This window comes from Marmota monax, unplaced genomic scaffold, assembly GCF_021218885.2.
Source record: "Marmota monax isolate L192 unplaced genomic scaffold, Marmota_monax_Labrador192_F-V1.1 WCK01_AAM20220418_F8-fsc00074, whole genome shotgun sequence".
NCBI classification, from domain to species: Eukaryota; Metazoa; Chordata; class Mammalia; order Rodentia; family Sciuridae; genus Marmota; species Marmota monax.
The window spans coordinates 1,651,008-1,676,688 of NW_026694232.1; the positions used below are offsets into that span (position 1 = coordinate 1,651,008).

The 25,681-nt window shown below is 34.5% G+C and overlaps 1 protein-coding gene across 9 annotated transcripts in view; it reads left to right on the plus strand.

Annotated features, from left to right (window-relative positions):
• Naaladl2 (N-acetylated alpha-linked acidic dipeptidase like 2) overlaps nucleotides 1–25,681 on the plus strand; it is a 1,254,678-nt gene that overhangs the window by 497,085 nt on the left and 731,912 nt on the right. The window contains exon 2 of one of the 9 annotated variants that reach the window (XM_058586182.1): nucleotides 17,706–17,757. The exons of the other annotated variants lie outside the window; for them this stretch is intronic. The gene's annotated coding sequence lies outside the window, so the exon portion shown is untranslated. The remainder of the gene's footprint in view (nucleotides 1–17,705; nucleotides 17,758–25,681) is intronic. 9 annotated transcript variants of the gene reach the window in all.

Below are 25,681 nucleotides of genomic sequence, written 5' to 3' on the forward strand. Positions count from 1 at the left end.
CTACACAATTCTATACTTCAGAATGAAGGGAAAAATCAGGTTAGAATGTTCATCATCTTTTTTTCTTTTCTGTGCAGTTTTTGAGATGCATGTGCATTCCTTGGGTTTCATGGCTTTTGCTACTAAACAGAGCCCCTGAAGTTCATTACTGCAAGAAATCAGTGTGGCAAGTATATGAAAGGTGGTCCAGCAACACCATTCCTCAATGATTTAGGGTGTCATAAAACCTGTCAAATATGATCTCAGCATCCAGTTCAGTCATGCCACCTTTTGGATAAGAGGTTTCCATGTTTATATTCAAAAATATCAATCATCCTAAATACTGACTCAAGCTTGTCTTTTAGTAGCAATATTTCCATTTGCAGTAAAGATGTACAGGGAGAACTCCTCTGTGTTCATGGCTCTTACATCAATGTCAAAATTAGTGTATAAAACATCCATCAAATATATACACAAGGTGAATTGGTCATGCCTTTTACAAATTCCCATATATTTGTGATTTTACTAGGGATTTCAGACACCTCTGGTAGCATGCAAATTAACATGTGCCAGGCCTCTATTTGTAAGCAAAATACCAAAAGCAACAGGGTATGGCCTAAGAATTTCGCTAGTATATTTGCTCAGAAATTTGAGCAATTAACTTTTCAATTGCTCTGGAAATCTTTACAAATGGAAGAAATACTTTACTTTTGTTTTCATCCATGATAAACATAAAAGGATGTTCATAAAAAGATGTGAAATATGTATTGGTTGGTGACCAATTAAACATGGAGAGTTAAGCAAGCTTAATTATCTTTACCTCCAGCTCACCAAGTACATGAATACCCAATGATTACAAAAGTAATTTATTAGCTGAGGTATTTTTTACTACCATAGATTATATGGCATATAACTTACTAAAAATGACAGGTACCAAACTACCATGTGTCCTCTTTGTACATAGGAAAACTGATTCCTCACATTTAAGTGCCAACACATCTCAAAAAAGCATGAAAAATTTATATTACACCTCTCTTCCAAATAATGCAATCAGATTTTTTTACCTACTTGTATGGTTAGCCTAATTATGATGGAGAAACCCAACAACATTAAAGGCTCATCACTCAAACTTCTGAATCTTCGTTCAAGTTGACTCTGTCTTGACGGGTATTTGTACTGAAGAACTTAACATTTTTTCTACCCCCAAATGTCTCCTCCTTCCCTCTTCATTTTATAAAATATCATAGCTAATTGGTTCGCCATCATGCTCTCAATCACTGCTCATGATTAGTGTGTGGCATAATATTGTACCACTCCTGATGATTGGCATGTGCATCATGATTTCTACTTTTTAAATAATTGTCATAAAAAATCATGTGGCCTACTCTGCTATTTATTAAACTTTATACGGTACTACTGGAGGGCAAAACACCCCCAAAAGTCAACTTTGTTTCATCTACAGTGCTGAGCACAGTGTCTGCACATGGCAGGAGTTGAATGTGTTGAATGAGCTACTAAGAGAATTATAATCAATTAGGAAAATAAAATTTGAGAAAATAATTCTGTGTACTAATTTTGTGTTATTTATTTATTTTTATTGCCAACAACTGTGTATTCATCTATCTGCTCATAGGGGAACTACAGTGGTAAATGATTTGGGGTTTCATTGCTCATAAGCTGCAGCTAGACATGGCTTTGGCAGATTCTAATCAGTAATATGACACAGAACATTAAACATGCACTTATCCTTGTTCCCATGAAACTAATTGAATCATTAAGTTATAGCCATTAGAAAACTGACCAAATGGTATGAACCTAAGTTATGAGCTTACTAGTGATCTAATTTCATTTCGTTTACCAGTTTTGGCTTCTTTCTTCCTTCCCTTTTCCTCTATGGAACTATGTGAAGTAGTTGTTGAGTATACTACCTCTTACTTAAGGAGGACGTTAATCTGGGCTCCCTGATTCCATGATTGGAAATTTTTAGAATATGTTCTGCAGCATCAAATATTACTCAGTATATTTATAAATATCATTTAAAAAATATGGCTTTAATTAGTTTCCTATAAAATCTATGTGCCTCTCAGTGTCAGTGTTATCAATGAAAACTTCAAACATACACCATTGAAAAGAAAGAGGTTGCCATATCAATCAAGGAATGACATGTGATCTCCAGAGACTGGGCCTCTCCCTGTGTCTTGACTGACTCCCAGACCCATCTCAGTATATTGCATATAATAAGCATGGGTCAGCAAATGGGTAAATAAGCATTGCAAATTTAAAGATTTTCTTGAGGCATACACAGTATTTAGCTTTCAGGAACCTGTTTTTACCATGGGCCAATTACTTATCATATCATATTCTCAAAGCTCTGACTTACATTACTGTAGCAATTCATGAAAGACTGGTAGCTCTTGGTTCTTGCTGGTTTTAAGGGAAAAAAAAATTCTATTGCAACAGTGAGCAAAGGATACTGAAGTTACAATTTATAATGAGATTTGTGAAGAAATTTCTCAAGAAGGAAAGTCTGCATATGCTTTACTTTTATAAATTTCAAACTGATCTTTCTTCAAAGCTTTGCTCATATATCCATTAATTGCATCAAATTATACTAAAAATATAACATTGTCTAGTTTCATTCATTCTCTTATAATACCAAATTGGTTCCTTTTTCCTGATGGTTCTGATCCTTATAGTGACTTCCTCATTCTCTCCATTTACAGAGTGGCGCACTCAGCTATATTTCTGATGTCCATGGCACATTATTTTTTGAAATTTAAAACTTTGTGTCTATAATATTTCAGTATCATCTTAACTGTCCTTCTTAGCTTTACCTCAATTACAATGTAGACTATGTCTAATTCTTGGGTTATTATCTCAAAATATCACTTTGATTATGCTACTTTTCAGGTCAAAAGTCTTCAAGGCTATTCAATATTTTCAGTGTGAGTAGCCAAATTACTTGCATTTACAATCCTTTATAATATAGGGCTCTCACTGCTCTCCGCTTTGTATCTGTACACTCTCTCTCCACACCCCCTTTGCCTCTGAGATTCTTGCCAGCACTGTCTGCCTCCAGCAAAGCTATTATCATCTCTAGGCAGTTTGGTCTTCAGTAGCAGACTCCATGTCCTAATGCATTTTGACTTCTGAGGAGAAACACTATCATTTTCAGAATTCTTACTATTAAAAAAAACACAAAATGTTTTCTTGGCTAGTAGAAATAAACAGAACATCAGAAGACAAACTCTTCTGCATTATGTAATTATCAGTGAAAGGATGGTGAACCAGCATCTCCAGGAAATGAGAGGAATTTATCATCAAAAGGAAAAAAAAAAAAAAAACGAGTTGGGAAGCACTGCTCTTCCTGAACATGCTCAATCAGCTATTTATTCTTTCATCTGCTTTTTCCTCAATCCACAAGATTGTAAACTCCCTGACTGCAAAGATCATGCTTCTTATGTTAACCACTGTGTTTCCAGTGCTTGGTGCAAAGTAGACAACGAACAAATATTTTTTGAACTGACACAGTGCCTAGTTACATGCTATATTGTGGGAGTATAAAGATAAAAAGATAAAAAATTCTGATCTCCAAATAGCTCACAAGGTATTAGGGGCAACAAACTCATGGTATGGAAAACTGCAAATCAATGTAAGCACTTTAATGGAGGTGTGCATGGAATTCAATAGTCTCAAAATCTTTTTCCTCAAGTGTTTCAAATTGAGCTTGTAGACAAATAAAACTGCCAAGTCTCCTCTACACAATCTTGCCTTCATTTAAAACTTCTAGTATACTAGCCCTCCTGCAAAACTGCCTTCTTGCATGTGGCATCGTTCTTTAAGGGGAGTAAGGGAAGAGGATATTTAAATTGCTATGTATACATATAATTTTTGAAATTAAGACAACTATTCTTCATAGATTGCTTGCATGTCTGAGGCATATGAGAGAGAACATAGCTCTTTGATAGTTGATCATTGTTTTTAATTGATAGATTAAATGCAAAAATGTCTGTAGATTGTAAAATTGTTCAGTGCTGCATCTGAAGAACTTGGATATTGTGAGGGCACTAATAAATATTTTGTAACCATTATAGAATGTTCCTAATTGGGGGCTATGTGTTCTAATAGAGAAATTTCAAGGACTTTAATTGTCTACTTGATTTCAGAGAATAGAACATTGGATAATTACCTGAAAAATTGGGTTCCAATTTTGACTCAGATTACAAATGTACAATATAGCGTATGTCATGCCATTAATGTCTTTTCAAATGTGCCTTTCATCCAAGTCCATAATATTTGGACAGCTAGAGAGAGTGATGCAATTAAAGGTTATGAATGTTGCTGCTCCCTATAACCATGGCTGGTTAAACTCAGTTAGATAAAGCCCAGAGTTAATAAGGCCAGGGTCAAGAGTTTAATCTCTTTTGTGGTCCAGCTACCTTTCATTCTATTCCTGGCCAAAGACTAGACACCAAATTCTGCCTGCCAACTCTCAAAGGCATGCTTTGGCTGAGAGAGATTGATGGGGAATATATAGATGTATCAACAGAAATCAATCTTACTAGGAAAAAAACAACTCAGTATATATACCAGCAGCAGCAGAAGCAGCATCTGAAATGATCCATTCATGTATCTATTGCAAATTTGCAAAGTGCCTGCCTTGGGTCTAATATTCTACTGAACCCTGGGGAGATGGAGAGTACAATATCCCCACCCTCAGGTTTATTTGTTTTAAGGACCTCAAATTTGCTAGGGCTACTATTTGGACTGTTAGGAGTATCGTGGGATTTTCATTCTCTGGTTGTTGCTTGGTTAGAAGATAGTTGTACTAAAGCCTTTGTTTTTATCTGAAAATATTACAATAGGATTTTTTTACACAGTTAAAAAAATGGGGAGGTCTAAATAAATCAATATCATTTAATTTTTTTTTTTTAGATTGTGTCCTATAATGATCTTTGGGAATTTCCTGAAACTTTTGAGAAAAATGACAAAAATATGATAAATTAGAACTAGGTAGAATATTTTCCTACATGCTTACAAATCAATCTTCTGAAAAGAATTTAAATAAAAAGATGTAGTATTGTTATGAGTTCTTCTGAGTACCAGATACCAGCCTGGGCTCTGGAATTACATCTTTCCCTTCTAACCCATGGAGGATATGCTCCAAACTCCAAAAAGGGAAGCCTGAAACTGTGTTAGTATCAAACACTATATATCTTTTCTCCATATATAAACATACCTATGATAAATTTTAATTTAGAAATTGGGCACATTAAGAGATTAACAACAATGACCAATAAGAAAAAAGACTATTATAATAACATGATAAGTAAAAGTTATGAAAATGTGGCCTCTCTCAAAATATCTTATTGCACCGAACTCAACTTTTATTTTTGTGAGGATGTGAGATATTCTTGCCTCTGTCAACTTGAATGGTTACCAAGTAACTAACAGGAAGGTAGTGTATACAGATACTAGACAAAGAGATAATTCACATCTAGGCAGGAAAGAGTGGAACACTGTGAGATTTACTATGCTACATAGAATGGTGCACAATTTAAAAGTTACAAAGTATTTATTTCTGGAATTTTCAATATAACATTTTCAGATCACAGTTGACCCAGAGTAACTAAAACCATGGAAGGCAAAAACACAGACAAGGGGGAGGGTAACAGTGACTGCCATATCATCTACAGATACAGGAAGGCTACAAATCAGTATTGATATCATAGAAGTACATTTACTCAGAATACATTTGTAAACAAATAGTAAGAGAGATTTTTACATTTTACAACGTATTAGACTTTCCTTGATTTTAGTATAATTTATTCATATTTAAAATTATGCCTCATTGTTCCTTAAAAAATTATTTGGGGTATCTCACAAATAGCATTCATTCAGTATTAGGGAAAATAGACTTAGTAGGAAAAGGAAGAAAAAATATATATCATAAAATTAATATTTTTGCGTCTAAGAAACTAATATGTGTTGCATCTTCCTTTTGGCCATGAAAAAAAAAAAACACAAGAAATATCATGACTACAGAGCTTTCACTATCAGAAAGGAGAAATCTTACAAATATCTCAGTTGTTTTTGACAAAAAATTCAAGAAATACCCTAGACCTTTTCATATCAAGATACTAAATGACAAAAATAGCCACTGTCTGTTTTAAGGCTCATAACAAATATACTTCTTGGCCTCAGTAAAAACAATGAAAAGTTTCACAATATACTGCAAGACAATACATGTGATTCAACAAGATATCAAGCTGTTATGGACAGAATAGGGTACTTTCTGATACTATAACTTTGAGGAATAGAACTGAGATTTCAGCATTGTGTTGGGTTCCATATCCCTTACAATTTCTTCTAAATATAATTTATCTTGGCCAATTCATCATAGCAGTTGACACTATATTATGTATATAGCACTTACCTTGTAAAGGTAACAGAGTTTGGAGGCTTTAAAATTCTGTGGGACTACAGAAGAGCAGTGGAAATATTCTTCGGTATCAGAAAACATTCTCTTCTACGATTTTTGATCATATTCACATAAGCTAGTACATTTTCTACCCTTACATTTCCCCCTAAAAAATGATAATAATACCAATTTTCTCTGTTATAAAAGTTTATGATGTTGAAAATAATAATGCACAGACGATTTATATAAATCACTACACTGCTTTAAAGACATAATATCCACTTATTTAAAATAAATATTTGTATATATATATATATATGTTTATATAATATGTATTATGATTATATAATAACATAAAGTATTATTAAATTGGACTAATCTATGTTAAATTTTTTATGGCCCAATTACTCTATGATTATCTCTATGTATGATTGTAACTGCATTCTTTGTATAAAATTATTAAAAACTCAAGTGAGAGAAAAGTAGAAAAAATTAAAGCAAAAAGGAGAAAATAAGTAGTAGTCATGAGTGTATTACTGAAATGCAAAATGGCCAAGTGGATACTTCATGTATCTTAACCCAAAATAGGCGATCCCTGCAAGATAAGTGATACTTTTAAAAGAAAATAGGAAACAACTGTTTGTAGGGAGTAAACTTTATTTAAAATCAAATAAGAGGGATGAAAGAAGCCAAATATCTTGAGAGAAAAACATTCACTATTCACATAATATTATTGTGTGCATAATAGTGAAAAACAATCTTTTTAACAAATGTAAAACTTTTTTTTAATATTGTAGAACAAAGTAATAAAATCAAAAGACCAGCAATAATCTTTCTTTTTTAGTTTTACTTTTTAATAGCTGAAAACAAGTTAATAAAATCACATACATTCTAACAGAGAGTAGTGGCTTACACATTTTGGAGTGTCACTGATTGTCTTGGTAATGCAAAAAACAATATAGGAGATGAGTATGAGGCTGGGATTGCCACCCACGCCAGGTACACAAATAGCATTTTCATGTGTAAAAATGTTTATTAGGTTTAAAAAGTGAGAGAAGATGAACATGTCTGAAAGCATCTGTTAACTTTTGAAAGATTTAAGTTAGATAACTAAAATACTACACTTCAAAAAGTAAATTTGAATTAAATTCTCACTTTTTTCACTTTAGGGATAATTATTGCTTTTGATTCCAGATATTGAAATTATAATTGGATGGTTATCTTTTAAAATTGTGTAAGGAGAATTCGTGAAGGGTAGTAGAAAACATAAACTAATTCAAGTTGTGGGAAGGAGGGCTTTGATGTCCACAGATGAGCAACGGGCATATAAAAATGTTTTCAGTGTATATATTTTAAATCATATTGTTAGGGGACAGACAGATGAGGATGGTGGGAACATGAAGTTAAGAGAATTTAAAATTGACCCACCATGCTGACCCCCACATTCTTTCTTTGCCAAAAAGCAATTTACCTGAAGTCCTGCCTAGTCTAAGTGGACATATGTCACATTCCTCAGTTAACTACCTTTTATCTGCAAGGAAATGAAGTCAGGAAATAACATCAAAAAGAGAAACCCAAGTTTTTTTTAATGGGAGAGATTTGGGGAGACCCTTTTCACAGACCAGATTCCAGAAGATAAGGCTAATTCCTCTTAACCATGAAATCTATAAAAATGATTAAGAATCCAACTAGAACCAGTCAGCATGGGCCAAGGTGACATGAAGCTGTCCTGGCCATAGGGACTTGAAAGTCTGATGTCACCCTGCTATTAGTCGAAAGTCAAAGAGGTGGACCTCTGTGTAAACTTCTCTGGGATCCCCAGTGAAATAAGAGTGCAGGAGAGGCACATTATCTCCTCTCTCAGAGGACTTGCTCTCTCCCTTGAGAGTGCCCCCTTTCCCTTCAAAAAAACTAATTTCTGCTACACTGAGCAACATGTCTGAAGTCTTTCTGACTCGATTACAAGAATTTGAGTTTGAACAGGGGTCTTAGCAGTGCTTCAGTTTCTTGGAAAACCCAGCTTTGTGCCAATGTTAGAAATGGCTAAACTTGGCCAGTACTACATAACAAAGAGTTATTAAAAGATGTTATAGGATGATGGTTGGTTGTGAAAAAGATCACTTTTAAAATAAATTATGCACTAATTCTTGTGCTACAATTTTCTGAGCATGTGATTTTCATCAAGTTTCATGAACTCTATAATTCTGTTTTCTTATAAATGAAAAATAGATAATAATATTACTTCATAGGGTCATTGGGCATAGTAAATGAAAGAGGTATTTAAGAATGTGAAATTTTGGCAGCTTTTATTAATATAAAACACAACTTCTAAGAGCTTTGTAACAATTTATTTCCAAACTTTGTCATGGGATGTCATTAAGTGCATGAGAAAGTTTCATTACTGTAGAGAAAATAAGATTTTAAAAAAATTTAAAAGCACTGAAACTATTTTAGTAAATGCAGAAAATGTAGGATCAAGAAAGGTTTTGGAAAAATATAGGTTTGTATTCACCATCTCTCCATCTTGGTTTTCATCTCTGTTTAGCTATTCTTAACAATGAATTGCTAAATTAACAATGGAAGGAAATTCTCCTGTACTAAGAAAGGCTTACTTCTGTTGATTCAATGGCTTTATAAAGTTCCAGGAAGTATCAATGGGAAAATACACACTGTTAGGTATAACCTTATGTGCTTTGGAGGCTAGAGAATTGTTTGAAGAATGGAGGAGAGATAAATATTTGACCACAAGTAGGCAGGAGTTCAGAATATGTATCTGGAAAGTTCAAATCGCTGACTTAGTGGTAAGCAGTATCTTCCTGTTAACAGATGATAAAGCATCTGTGGTTGAATATAAATGAAAAAACTGCCTCACAGAGACCCTAAACTTCAATGCCTTCAGGCACAAGTAGTTCAAATAAAGAATGAGGCTTGGTGTATGGCATTAAGGAGGAGAAGTTGCAATGCACTTGGAGAGCCCAACTGAAAAGATTCAAAATTTTTTTTCCCCCTGAAAACGAATGAGCACACTAACAAACATTTCTACAGGCTGGATCAGGCCTTCCTAAAGGCTCCCTCAGACCTTAACTTAGCAGAATCCTCTGCATGTAACAACAATAGAATTGTAACTTCCATACCTTAGTCTCATCTTTGTCATTTGTTTTAGTGAAGATGATGAATGGAGGAATTCAGAGGGTTTAGATTTGTGTGTTCTTTATTTTCAAGTGCAATCCTTGGAAAGAATGTTAACATTTTACCCTACACACACCTATACTCACATACAACATACTCCACTCCTCTATGAAGCAAAACTTTTGTTTATTTAATGTGTATTGATTCAGATTATAGCAGGTGCAGATATATCTGGTAGCAAACTAGAATTGGTGCCAATGAATGAAAAATGGAGTTGTACATCAGTAATTTCCTAAATGCTCCCGTATCCAAAGCAGCACAGGTGGAGAAAAACTGTATGAAATCCAAAATTAATTCCATTTTCAATTACAAATACATATCCTTACAAAATACTATAAAAATCAGAATCATTGGACTGGGGTTGTAACTCAGTGGTAGAGCACTTGCCTAGCACGTGTGAGGCACTGGGATTGATTCTCAGCACCACATAAAGATAGATAAATAAATTAATAAATAAACAAACAAACAAATAAATAATGAATAAAGGTATTGGGTCCATCTACAACTAATAATATTTTTAAAAAAATCAGAAGCATTATGAAAAAAGCAATATATTGTTTATTATGTAACATAATCAGTTCAATTATAAAGACCTCTGTGACCAGATACTCAAATGAAAAAAGAAATTAATTCTGATACCCTGATGATACCACATAAAGTTCAAATTACAATGAGTATTCAATATGCTTCTTCCCCAAATCTTGTTTTACAAAATTTTTTTCTCTTTATCTGATCAATAGAAGATATCTACTCTTCCAATTTATCATAGTCTTAATATGGTGTATTTTCTAGGTCAAAACAAAAGAAGAAAAAAAGAACATGAGACAGATATAAAACACTGGTAGAAAGCAATTTGCTTGCTGCTACCTAGAAATTTTATATTTTGGCAATGACCCAGACTTGTATCCAATACCTTGAAATGGCAAATGGTTGCTTTTTAAGCTTTCAGGTCAGATCAGGCATTTGTTTTGAAGATCTAGATAAAGAAAAAATATCTTCTATTTGTATGTTTTGAAATGCTTTATCTTGTGTCTAGATGGAACCAAACTAAAAGTGTATCTGGAATTATTCACCTGTAAGAAGGCAATGTAAGTCAATACAATCAAGGGCATTTTAGCTAGAAGCTGAAATTAACCTTCAGAAACTTTGCAATCCAGATGTGAGCTGCTCTGTATCAGCAAGCAGAGCAACTGTTACTTAAAAGGTTTCCTGTGCCAATCAAAAGTAAACAAGGTGAGGTGATCTCAATATACTTTCTTGATGTGTTTGAGTCACTTATTCTTTCTGCTTCAACAAACCAAAATACTTTTAAAAGCATCTTTTACTTTGAGGAATAAGTTGGACTGAAACATGTATCATACCACAGAAATACTTACTTCAGGCAAAAATAAACAGATATAAAATTTTTAACAATTTCCCTCTTTGATTTTTCTTACTTTAAAATGTGAAGATAAGTTTATGGGTAAGGATAATTTTTACATATTTGGCATAGAGTCTAATTAAGGATTAAGATTTCTAAAATGTCCTTGGTTGAGCTGGACTTTGAGGCTATTTTTGTATCATTTTTCTCCTAACCAGAAGTATGTACATTAATTCAAACAAAAATTTCAGACATTTTAAATACATCAGTAAATAATTATCAAAAAATTTCATGAAGTTTTTACTTGAAAATTCAATATTTTCTATAAATTCTAAAGTAGTTTATACATTTAAAAGTTATAAAATCTCCTAAATGATCAAAGGAATATTGATGACATCCCCTAGATGGTGTTAGGTTTATAATATAAATATCAGAAAACATAAGCATAGATTAAGGATTTAAATGATTATAATACTTAAGTGTTCTAACTTCCAACACATTTGTCACAAGCCAAAATTTTGAAAATAAAAATCAACATTAATTCTGTTGTTTGCAAATTAAACTGAAAATGGCAGTGAGTCTTAAATGAGTTACTCCATTGTGCTTATATGTTCTTCATTTGTAAGTTGGCATCTTTTGGAAATAAAATGTCCTGTAGAGTCTAAATGTTATTTTTTAAGTAGTGAGATTATGTATTCCCTTAAGGAATAGATGAATATTATGCACTGTTTTCCCAGAAAACTGCACATATTCATATATAAAATTAATATTTGCATTTAATTTTAAGGTGCTCCAATTGAGGTATTATCACAAAAGATAAAAGATACATAGTGGAAGAGGTACTAATTTAAAGCTTTAAAACTTTGTTTTGTAAGTTAGCCCTCTTGGATTATGTCATAGATCATCTAATTCTCCCAGGTCTGTCTGTTTTTTGTCCAGCTGCTTCCCTTAGTAATCTCCATTCAGCAAGAGCTAAGCTCTCGATAGAGTATAATCTAATGTGATTTTCTTTATCAAATATTTATTTTTTCAAATTTGTTATATATGACAGCAGAATTCAATTCATATTACACATATGCAGCACAATTTTTCAAGTCTCTGGTTGTACACAAAGTAGATTCAGACCATTTATGTCTACACACATGTACTTAGAATAATCATGTGCATTTCATTCCACCCCTATGCTCCCTCCCATCTCCTCCCCCCTCTTTGCCCTGTCTAAATTTCCTCTATTCCTCCCATACTCAGTCCCCATTCCCATTGTGAATCAGCATTCTCATATCAAAGAAAACATTTGGCCTTTGTTTTTTGGGGATTGGCTTAATTCACTTAGCAAAATATTCTCCTACTCCCTCCATTTACCTGCATATGTCATGATTTTGTTCTCTTTTAATGCTGAGTAATATCCCATTGTGTATATATACCACAGTTTCCCTATCCATTCATCTACTGGAGGGCATCTGGGTTGGTTCCACAATTTAGCTATTGTGAATTGTGCTGCTATCTCTCACCATGCATAAAACTCAACTCAAAGTGGACCAAGGACCTAAGAATTAAACCAGAAACCTGTGCCTAATAGAAGAAAAAGTAGGCCCAAATCTCCATCATGTTGGATTAGGCCCCAACTTCCTTAATAAGATTCCTATAGTGCAAGAATTAAAATCAATAGTCAATTAATGAGATGGATCAAACTACAAAGCTTCTTCTCAACAAAATAAACCATCATTGAGGTGAATAGGAATCCTACAGAATGGGAGCAAATTTTTACCACTCGCACAGAAGATAGAGCACTAATCTCTAAGATATATAAAGCACTCAAAAATCTTAACACCAAAAAGACAAACAACTCAATCAATAAATGGGCCAAGGAACTAAACAGACAATTCTCAGAAGAGAATATACAATCAGTCAACAAATATATGAAAAAAAGTTCAACATCTCTAGCAATTAGAGAAATGCAAATCAAAACTACTCTAAATTTTCATCTCACTCCAGTCAGTGTGGCAACTATTAAGAGTACAAACAATAAGTTGGTGAGGATGCCAGGGAAAAGGTACACTCCTACATTGCTGGTGGGACTGCAAATTGGAGCAGCCAATCTGGAAAACAGTATGGAGATTCCTTGAAAAACTTGGAATGGAACCACCATTTGACCCAGCTATCCCACTCCTTGTTCTATACCCAAAGGACTTAAAAACAGCATACTACAGGGACACAGCCACATCAATGTTTATAGCAGCACAATTTAAAATCTAATGTGATTTGAATTTTAAAAATTAGTAAACAAACTTGAACCAGAATGAAACTACTGGTTTCTAATCAAAAGATGGGAAAGATTTGTAAAAAGCATATTAGGTTTACAAAAAGTACACAGTGACATCTGAATTATTGTCTTTGATCTATCATGTGTTTTACAAGTACAAGAAAAACTTGGAAGATGGGTGTTGACACCTGCAGCCTACCAGTTTGCAAATATATGCAGAAAAACTGAAAGAACAACATGGCATCCTGGTAAAAGTATCAAAAAAAAGTAATTTGAAGAAATAACACCTCACCTAGACAAGTCTGTTTTTGTAATTTAATATGATTATATTGAAAAATGAAGTAATTCTAAATTGCAACATCCTGTTATAAAATATCACTATATACAGGGAGAATGATACGCAGGCCCATTTATCTTTCTGAGGTTTCCTTATATTACAAACAGCACAAAAAAAGGATCCTCATTCTAAAAGAATACATGTTTGGTTTCTCCAGAGGGAGTGGTCCAGAAGACATTATCTCTGTGTGAATCTTCCAAAGATTTCTTAGCAACATGCAATAGGGGCTTTAAACACTTACTTTTTATAAAGTCTTCTTGTCAGGCAATATATATGTTAGAAATTAGCAGTTCCTCCAGTTGTAAAACCTTGACATTGACTATAATTGAGGAGGTTAGTGCTGGTGTGTTCATAAGTATTACCTGTCATTTGAAATATGACAGTACTGTAACTGCAAGACCTTGGGGATGCTTGTGTGTTGGCACTGCCATCTGACTGCCTTAGAAACTGCCAGACAATCTTTTTAATGCCTCCGACCCTGAGATAATTAACATGGCCCTAGAGGCTTCTTCCTTTTCCATTTTCACACTTGTTGTTTAATAAGTTGTTTGCTGCCACCCATTCTTTTCTCTGATTTAACGATTTGCTTTTAAAGAGAAAGGTAGTTCAGTCCCATTAGGTTATTGTTACAGACATTGCCTCTGTGTACAAGTTGCCTATATACAAGTTTTGTTGCTTTCCTGAAAATTAAAATATATTTCTAACGTTTTCAATCTTGCATTTGATTCCTATAAATGTATTTTACAATGAGGCAAACAACTTATCTGAGATATAGATGCTTCCTTTGGCAGTTGTGTTATGCATCATGTAGAATAGCAATGATAAAATGAGTGTCAAAAATAGAACCCCAATTTAAAAGCCTTCAGGGCAGATTTGATAGGATTTTAGTTTCTATGTTACCAAGGGTGCAACCAAGAGTTAAAACAACTTGCTTCTTCTTCCTTTAAGGTAAAAGTTATTGATTTGCAATTAGCACTGTGTAGAATTTGCAAAATTAGTTTGTAAATTCTGAACAACTCTTTATAAAGTTTAAGAAATTTAAAGAGAATTCTTCAAATGTAGTACTACAAACCTTTAATATAAGGAGGCATAAAACATCAAGAGTGGAATGTATTTAGTTTCACCAAAGAATTAAATGATTTTGTACAAATAGCTAATGGAATTCAAAGTGAGTGTATGTGTGTGTGTGTGTGTGTGTGTGTAATATACTATGTTTGAAGAAAGATAACTATATTTTAGATATATGTGAAAAATATATATATACATATTTATACTAGTGGAGAAAATTAATCAAGAAATCTGTGCCTCTCTTGAACAACTGGCACATTTGTATATCACTTGAGCACCACAGATATTGAAACCAATTTTAGACTTTATTTTGGCTGCTAGTAGCTAGAAAGCAAATTTGTGACCTGTTTTGTAGTTGTTTAGGACAACTTAGACATTGTCTCAAAATAAAAAATAAACAGGCAGTATATGTAGCTCAGTGGTGGAGTGCCTCTGGGTTCAATCCCTGGTACTGCTAAACAAAAACAAAACAAAACAAAAGACAAAAACCTCACAAAGGTACAAACACCCAGGGAAAACAGAATTTTAGATCTCAGGTAATGGACAGATACGTAGAAGCATGATTAGGAAGAAAAGCAGGAGGGGATTTGACCTAATGTTGATAAACTGGGGAACTTAGCAAGACCCTTGTGTTCAGATTCTTCTTGACCTCTGGGTATAGTGATGGACATCTCTGGATTGAAAGTGTTATGACCTATCTTTGGGTGAAGTAGATAATTCCTGTATGACCATCCATCAGAGTAATAAAGTTCAGAGTGATATTGCTTTTGTGTTTTTCTCAATTGCCAAGATTGTGTATTGTGGTATATCATACTCTGGGCTCTGACAATACACAAACACATATATTATACTTTTTACCAACTATAGAAATAATACAAATTAGTTGTAGTAAAAAGCATTAAATTGTATAATGAATGTTTTATGGGATTTCAAACAAACTAAAGAGATAATCATTATTAATTTTTTTCCATTTTATTTTCTTCTCTTGATATTTTTGTCTTTTTTTTCAATAAGTATATCATAAATATTTTCCATATCACTATCCTTCAAGTAGGTAAAATTAATGATTTCAAAACATCCCATCAAGTTAATATAATTTTAAATAGCTAAATTCACATATCATGTTAAGACTTTTAAATACTTTAAAACAAAATGTTAATCAATTACCTTACATTAAATATTTTATTTCAAGGTTATTAATATAGTCCTATAATTCTTTATCATTTTATAAAATTAATAATTTCTCACAAATAAATGTACTCGCTATATTTATATAGTAAGCATTCTACTAAATTTTGAATAAATTCAGTAATCTCATATATGAAGAATTCTGCTCATTGCTTGTGATGAATGTCTACAATGTGCCAAGTGTTCACTAAATAATCCTCATTTGCACATTCCAATGTCAGCACACAGGTATCACCATAGGGACCTACATCACAGAAACAGGGAGCATAATCCAATCAATCAGCCAACTAACAGATTGTTTTAAAAATTCTGGGCCTTTATCTTCTACTTCTTCACTGTGTTCACATTTCTTAAAGTTCTTCAAAGAAGTTTTCTTAAATACTAAATTAAAAAAAATAGTACCCCTAAATCTATCATTCTTTAATCACATATTTTTCATCATAGGACTTTTACTACCAGAAATTTTATTACAAATATAGCTTTTTAATTATGTTACCAAGTTATTTAGGGGTTTCAACTCATTTGGGCATAAATTGGATAGAATTCATTTTTTCCAGTAATTGCTTTCAACTCTAATCATTCCTGAAAAGTGCCTTCTATAACTCTCTTTATTGATGTCGTCTCAGTGTTTAAGACTTTCCTCTTCCTTCGCACTCAACACATGCTAATGCTTTCTAAAACATAGTTTCAAATGCCATGATTTTATTCTCTTTTATTGCTGAGTAATATTCCATTGTGTATATATGTCACATGTTTTTTAATCCATTTCTCTACTGAAGGACATCTAGGTTGGTTCCACAGTTTAGCTATTGTGAATTTTGCTGCTATAAACATTGATGTGGTTGTGTCCCTGCATTTGCAGGTAAATGGATGGAACTGGAGAAGATAATGCTAAGTGAAGTTAGCCAGTCCCCAAAAGACAAATGCCAAATGTTTTCTCTGATATAAGGTGACTAACTCATAGTGGGGGAGGGAGGGGGGAGCATAGGAGGAATAGATGAACTCTAGATAGGGCAGAGGATTGGGGGGGGGGAAGAGAGGGGAAAGCGGGTAGCAATGATGGTGGAATGTGATGGACATCATTATCCAAAGTACATGTATGAAGACATTAGTTTGTGTGAACATACTTTATGTACAAATAGAGATATGAAAAATTGTGCTGTATATGTGTAATAATAATTGCAATTCATTCTGCTGTCATGTATTTAAAAAATACATGACATTTAAATGTATTTAAATACATTTAAAAATATTTAAAATCAACTAAAACAACAATGACAACAACAGCATAGTTTTTTTAAATGGAAAAGCAACAATGTGATCATGCCATATAACTTATCCTTCATTCACCCAGGGTTAAGGAAAGAAAGAAGGGATAGATGAGGCAGCAAGGTTGGGGTGGAGAAGAGTGATGATTCTGTTTTTTTGATGGGGTTGGCTCTGACAATATGATGGTGTCTATGAATATGTTGTTAGTGGTTTGTCTTAACTCTTGTTTTCTGAGGGATGTACCACCATCACCATAAAAGATCTCTGACCTCTGCAGTGGTATATGAGCTCAACTCTTTCTGTCCCTTTACTACCTAGCAGCCACATGAACAGCCCCTTCGTTATCCACATGTTCCACCACAGGGAACTGCAGGAACCACTTCTAAGTTCTTGGAATGTCACAAAAGTGGGGGTACCCTAGACCTGGGTCCTTTAAAGCCAGTTATTTTAAACCCTAAGAAGTTTATATACTAGAAAAGGACACCAATATCTACATTTGCTTTCAATACATTTCAGGAACTATCCTGTTTCATCATTTTGGGGGAAAATATACAGAAAAGTCCAGTGTGCCGTGTTTCTATGCTCCTGGATTCTTCTTAGCATTCCTGTAACATTGTCTGCTTTATGATAGGATGGTGGTTTCCATGATCTCTGAAGCACTGATCACCAACTGGGGAGGAGATGTGAGTATTCCCCTGATGCTAACTCCTTAAGACCTCATGAGTGGGTCTAGGGAAAAGGAAAGCAGAGAGAAGGACAATTATCTTTACAGTTATCACTTTCTGCATATCCCTGGCTCATCTCCCTGCTCATTAATCTTTCTGCATATTCACTGAGTGTCAGTGAATAGAGCAGGCTATTGGTGGCATTAGGACTGTCTCTCCCATTCACAGTATACAAACACCACTGTCAAATTAGTAATAGAATACTGGGAAACTTTTGAAACTTTTGACACTCTCCTAGAAACGCTCACCTTCTCTGCCCACATCTAAATCTTACCCATGCTAAAGAGACTTAGGAGAATTCATTTCCAGTATGTATCAGCAAAACCCTTTATGCCAGTGTCATTAGTCATCCCTTGGTACCAATTCCTGTAGTTACGTCTCTGTCTCCAGTCCTTACCTCTGAGGACCCTGGTCTGACCTCCTATGGTTATTCTTCTCACCCATGATTTCAGTCAGCTAAGACCAAAAGATTCTACCCATGAATTAAAAATTTCTTTTTAGACTCATTTTATTACTTAAAGAGCAAAAATGACATGAGCAAAAATGGTTGTTGTAGCACCCTCTTGCTGAGATGTTACTTCCATTCTGCAACCAACCAGTTGTGTAGTCTTCTGTTGTATCCTAAGTGGAGCAGGGTAGTGGGGGCAGAGTGCTTCAGACCTCAACAGAACACAAGAGGAAAGAAATTGTTACATGACAGCATCTCTGGAAGATTAGGAGAAATGAAGGGATTGACCTTGTAGCAAATACTTTCAAGCCTTCCAAGCTCCTGAGTTATAGGAGAATAACAAGACTTGGGTCAGTTGGGGATAAGTCTATGTGAGGACATTCAAGGTTTTCAGAACTCTATGGCAGAGTGATTTCCCTGCATTAGGACTGATCTGGATTTCACAGTTCTTCTTCCCCAAGCCCAAACTCTATGGTTTCTAAACTCAGAATCCTCTGTCAAAATGGCCTTATGTTTGCTTCTCTACCTTATGTGAATTTCTTTCTTAGGGTCTTCATTCCAAGGTGGACTGTGTGCTCATATGCATGCCCCGATGTAAGGGATGGCTGCGGTGTGTGTAGGATGATTATGTGAGGCTAAGCAGGCCAGGGTATTCACATTCATGCCTACAAGACCCCTCAGGGTGCTAGACAGAGCTACTAGATCAGAATCACATTATACTAATGAATAAAGCTTCTGCTGCTTGGGAGGAAAATGCTAAAGAAGGCAGGAAGATAAAAAAGTCAAAGTAAAGCCATTCTTGTTCTCCCTGTTTGATGATGTACCACTGATATGTATGTAGATTGGTATTCATTCTCTCTCTCTCTCTCTCTCTCTCTCTCTCTCTCTCTCTCTCTCTCTCATACTGTCTTGACAGTCCAAAAGCTTGAAACTAGATTTTAATTTAGGGTAGAATCCAATAAATGTTATGATAAAATCTTCAAATAAAAGCATGACAAGGAATGTTTAATTTTTTTTTTAAAGATCAGTAAGGATGCTAAATGAAATGTGTATTTTCTTATAAAATTTATAAAATGCTTTAAGAGTAAAGAGTAAAAGATGATGCTATTGGAATTGTCTTAATAATCAGGTCCACATTGGGCAAAAAAATAAAATGAAGAACAATGAATTTACTAATGTTTTTAGATACAACTAACCTAAGGTGTAAGCTTTTGGTTTGAGCTTGTTGTTCTGATCCATGCATAACCTATAGTGGTAACATCTGGAGCAGTGATTATAGCTTCAGTCTGTGCACATCTGTTAAGATGAAATTCCCCACGTACCCTCAGTTCTAAATGTCCCCAAAGACATAAACATTATACTTTTAGGTGAGCCACCTAGTTGTTCTTGTGACTACTGCGATGTCAATATAAAAATATTTACAACTGAGGCTTTTCAGAAGTTTTCCAGTATTTCTTGATCAGTTTTTGATCAGTGATTCTTAACTAGGTGTACATATCAGAAATACTTCCCAACCTTGAAAAATAGATCATTAGTCCCTAACTGGATGACCTGCTGTCAGAATACCTGGGTTTAGGGACAGAAGTTTTTTCTTCTGCTTCTCCTCCTTCCCCCCCTCCATCCTTCCCTCCCCTTACTCTCCTCTTCTTCCTTTTTTTCTAATTTTGCTTATATGATGAACAAATAGTTTATCATGCAAACTTGTACACTTTTGAAAGTAAAACAGGGTACTGCTTGCTAATATTATGGTAGATGTGAGGTATTAATTGGGACTAGCCAAATCATAACATATGATCTTTGTACCTACAGGCAATTGAAATATTCTATCTAGTGAAAAAATGAACAGATGCCCAAACCCGAAAGCAGATAAAGTAATCGCGTGGTGAATTCACATTTAATTATGGACTAGGAACAGCCCATTTTGGGGCAAGTCAACACTGAACATTCCTTTCAAAGAATGAAAAATATATTTTCTTTCCTTCACACTGTATATTTTAAATAAATTTTCCCCCAAATCATATAAAATAATATGGTTTTTAGTTTTATATATAGTTTATATTTCATATAGATTTTTTTCATAGTTGAATGTTATGAATCATGAAGAAAAAATAACGCTGTTCTACGATTACATTTCTCTTACTGGAATATTTTGACCCTTTCACTATTACTTGCTCGTTTAAAACTTACAAGAGAGGTAAAGTATTAGATAATAGTTTGTGTTGCTCTCAATAAGAAATTCTACTGTGTACCAGGAGTCAACTGTCAAGAAAAAGCTGTATTCTGTATTTTATTTTCCCACAAAACTTTCATTTTTAAAAATCTGGTTTTGACATACACGTTTCCTCACTTTCTATCATTCATTCATGAATTCATTCATTCCTTTAGTTTCATAGTTGAATATAAAAATTTGTAGATGATCATATCTAACACTCTATACTGATACAACTCACTTTTAAATTTTATCTTACAAAGCTGTCAAGATCTCATTAAAAGAAAGAAAGAAAGAAAAAAATAAAAAAGCAAATGTGCTTGTGTGAATATACACAGTCACCAGGGCACACATACTAATTCATCCTGGATCTCCTCTGAGCTCTAGGTCTGTGTCAGTCTTGCCTACTTAATATCTCCATCTGGATGTTTTATTTATTTATTTATTTATTTTTTTTTTTAAAGATCCACTTGCCATTTATTTTTTTTTATTTATTTTTTTTTTTATTTATTTTTTTTTTAATTTTTTATTGTGGGTTGTTCAAAACATTACAAATTTCTTGACATATCATATTCCACACTTTGATTCTAGTGGGTTATGAACTCCCACCTTCACCCCATACACAGATTGCAGATTCACATCAGTTACACATTCATTGATTTACAAATTGCCATACTAGTGTCTGTTGTGCTCCGCTGCCTTTCCCATCATCCACCCTCCCCCCTCCCCACCTCTCCCCTCCCCTCCCCTCCTCTCTCTCTACCCCCTCCACTGTATAACCCTGAGGGTCTCCTTCCATTACCGTGCAATTTACCTTCTCTCTCCCTTTCCCTCCCACCTCTCATCCCTGTTAAATGTTAATCTTCTTCTCCTGTTCTTCGTCCCTACTCTGTTCTTAGTTACTTTCCTTATATCAAAGAAGACATTTGGCATTTGTTTTTTAGGGATTGGCTAGCTTCACTTAGCATAATCTGCTCTAATGCCATCCATTTCCCTGTAAATTCTATGATTTTGTCATTTTTTAATGCAGAGTAATACTCCATTGTGTATAAATGCCACATTTTTTTTATCCATTCGTCTATTGAAGGGCATCTAGGTTGGTTCCACAGTCTTGCTATTGTGAACTGTGCTGCTATGAACATGGATGTAGCAGTGTCCCTGTAGCATGCTCTTTTTAGGTCTTTAGGGAATAGACCAAGAAGGGGAATAGCTGGGTCAAATGGTGGCTCCATTCCCAGCTTTCCAAGAAATCTCCATACTGCTTTCCAAATTGGCTGCACCAATCTGCAGTCCCACCAGCAATGTACAAGTGTACCCTTTTCCCCACATCCTCGCCAGCACTTGTTGTTGTTTGACTTCCTAATGGCTGCCAATCTTACTGGAGTGAGATGGTATCTTAGGGTGGTTTTGATTTGCATTTCTCTGACAGCTAGAGATGTTGAGCATTTTTTCATGTACTTGTTGATTGACTGTATGTCCTCCTCTGTGAAGTGTCTGTTCAGGTCCTTGGCCCATTTGTTGATTGGGTTGTTTGTTCTCTTATTGTCTAATTTTTTGAGTTCTTTGTATACTCTGGATATTAGGGCTCTATCTGAAGTGTGAGGAGTAAAGATTTGTTCCCAGGATGTAGGCTCCCTATTTACCTCTCTTATTGTTTCTTTTGCTGAGAAAAAACTTCTTAGTTTGAGTAAGTCCCATTTGTTGATTCTAGTTATTAACTTTTGTGCTATGGGTGTCCTATTGAGGAATTTGGAGCCCGACCCCACCGACTGTAGATCGTAGCCAACTTTTTCTTCTATCAGACGGCGCGTCTCTGATTTGATATCAAGTTCCTTGATCCATTTTGAATTCACTTTTGTGCATGGCGAGAGAAAGGGATTCAGTTTCATTTTGTTGCATATGGATTTCCAGTTTTCCCAGCACCATTTGTTGAAGATGCTATCCTTCCTCCATTGCATGCTTTTAGCCCCTTTATTAAATATAAGATAGTTGTAGTTTTGTGGATTGGTTTCTGTGTCCTCTATTCTGTACCATTGGTCCACCCGCCTGTTTTGGTACCAGTACCATGCTGTTTTTGTTACTATTGCTCTGTAGTATAGTTTGAAGTCTGGTATCGCTATACCGCCTGATTCACACTTCTTGCTTAGCATTGTTTTTGCTATTCTGGGTCTTTTATTTTTCCATATGAATTTCATGATTGCTTTCTCTATTTCTACAAGAAATGCCATTGGGATTTTGATTGGCATTGCATTAAACCTATAGAGAACTTTTGGTAATATCGCCATTTTGATGATGTTAGTTCTGCCTATCCATGAACAGGGTATATTTTTCCATCTTCTAAGATCTTCTTCTATTTCTCTCTTTAGGGTTCTGTAGTTTTCATTGTATAAGTCTTTCACCTCTTTTGTTAGGTTGATTCCCAAGTATTTTATTTTTTTTGAAGATATTTTGAATGGAGTGGTTGTCCTCATTTCCATTTCAGAGGATTTGTCGCTGATATACAGGAATGCCTTTGATTTATGCGTGTTGATTTTAAATCCTGCCACTTTGCTGAATTCATTTATTAGCTCTAATAGTTTCTTTGTAGAGCCTTTTGGGTCTGCTAGATATACAATCATATCATCTGCAAATAGTGATAATTTAATTTCTTCTTTTCCTATTTTTATGCCTTTAATTTCTTTCGTCTGTCTAATTGCTCTGGCCAGTGTTTCGAGAACTATGTTGAAGAGAAGTGGAGAGAGAGGGCCTCCCTGTCTTGTTCCAGATTTTAGAGGGAATGCCTTCAGTTTTTCTCCATTCAGAATAATGCTAGCCTGAGGCTTAGCATAGATTGCTTTTACAATATTGAGGTATGTTCCTGTTATCCCTAGTTTTTCTAGAGTTTTGAACATAAAGGGATGCTGTACTTTGTCAAATGCTTTTTCCGCATCTATCGAGATGATCATATGGTTCTTATTTTTAAGTCTATTGATGTGGTGAATAACATTTATTGATTTCCGTATATTGAACCAGCCTTGCATCCCAGGGATGAATCCTACTTGATCATGGTGTACAATTTTTTTTATATGTTTTTGTATCCGATTCGCCAGAATTTTATTGAGGATTTTTGCATCTAGGTTCATTAGAGATATTGGTCTGTAGTTTTCTTTCTTTGAAGTGTCTTTGTCTGGTTTAGGTATCAGGGTGATGTTGGCCTCATAGAATGAATTTGGAAGTTCTCCCTCCTTTTCTATTTCCTGAAGTAGCTTGAAAAGTATTGGTATTAGTTCTTCTTTAAAGGTTTTGTAAAATTCTGCTGTATACCCATCGGGACCTGGGCTTTTCTTAGTTGGTAGTCTTTTGATGGTTTCTTCTATCTCCTCAATTGATATTGGTCTGTTTAGGTTTTCTATATCCTCCTGACTCAATCTGGGCAGATCATATGACTTAAGAAATTTATCTATGCCTTCACCATCTTCTAATTTATTGGAGTATAAGGATTCAAAATAGTTTTTGATTATCTTCTGTATTTCTGAAGTGTCTGTTGTGATATTGCCTTTTTCATCCCGTATGCTAGTAATTTGAGTTCTCTCTCTTCTTCTCTTCACTAGCATCGCTAAGGGTCTGTCGATTTTGTTTATTTTTTCAAAGAACCAACTTTTAGTTTTGTCAATTTTTTCAATTGTTTCTTTTGTTTCGATTTCATTAATTTCAGCTCTGATTTTAATTATTTCTTGCCTTCTACTTCTTTTGCTGTTGTTTTGCTCTTCTTTTTCAAGGATTTTGAGATGAAGTATGAGATCATTTATTTGTTGGTTTTTTCTTTTTTTAAGGAATGAACTCCAAGCAATGAATTTTCCTCTTAGAACTGCTTTCAATGTGTCCCATAGATTCCGATATGTTGTGTCTGTGTTTTCATTTATCTCTAAGAATTTTTTAATTTCCTCCTTGATGTCTTCTATAACCCATTGATCATTCAGTAACCTATTGTTCATTCTCCAATTGATGTATGCTTTTTCCTTCCTTCTTTTATCGTTGATTTTCAGTTTCATTCCATTATGATCAGATAAGATGCATGGTAATATCTCTACTCCTTTATATTGTCTAAGAGTTGCCCTGTGACATAATATATGATCTATTTTTGAGAAGGATCCATGTGCTGCTGAGAAAAAAGTGTAACTGCTTGATGTTGGGTGGTATACTCTATATATGTCAATTAGGTCTAGGTTATTAATAGTGTTATTGAGTTCTATAGTTTCCTTATTCAACTTTTGTTTGGAAGATCTGTCCAGTGGCGAGAGAGGTGTGTTGAAGTCTCCCATGATTATGGTGTGGTGGTCTATTAGACTCTTGAACTTGAGAAGAGTTTGTTTGACGAACATAGCTGCACCATTGTTTGGGGCATAAATATTTATGATTGTTATGTCTTGTTGGTGTATGGTTCCCTTAAGCAGTATGTAGTGTCCCTCTTTATCTCTTTTGATTAACTTTGGCTTGAAATCTATTTTATTTGATATGAGTATGGACACGCCTGCTTGTTTCCGAAGTCCATATGAGTGATATGATTTTTCCCAACCTTTCACCTTCAGCCTATGTATGTCTTTTCCTATCAAATGCGTCTCCTGTAGGCAGCATATTGTTGGGTCTTGTTTTGTGATCCATTCTACTAGCCTGTGTCTCTTAATTGGTGAGTTTAAGCCATTAACATTTAGGGTTATTATTGAGATATGGGTTGTTCTTCCAGCCATATTTGTTTATTTCTGTTACTAAACATTGTTTGTTTTCCTCTTTGATTGTTTCCCCCCCCCCCTTTACTGTCCTACCTCCCACTGTTGGTTTTCATTGTTATTTTCCATTTCCTCTTCCTGTAATACTTTGGCTAGGATGTTTTGAAGAGATGGTTTTCTAGCTGCGAATTCTTTAAACTTTTGTTTATCGTGGAAGGTTTTAATTTCATTCTCCATCCTGAAGCTTAATTTCGCTGGATACACAATTCTTGGTTGGAACCCATTATCTTTCAGTGTTTGAAATATGTTATTCCAGGATCTTCTAGCTTTCAGAGTCTGTGTTGAAAGATCAGCTGTTATCCTGATTGGCTTGCCCCTAAATGTAATCTGCTTCCTTTCTCTTGTAGCTTTTAAAATTCTCTCCTTATTCTGTATGTTGGGCATCTTCATTATAATGTGTCTAGGTGTGGATCTCTTATGATTTTGCACATTCGGCGTCCTGTAGGCTTCTAGGATTTG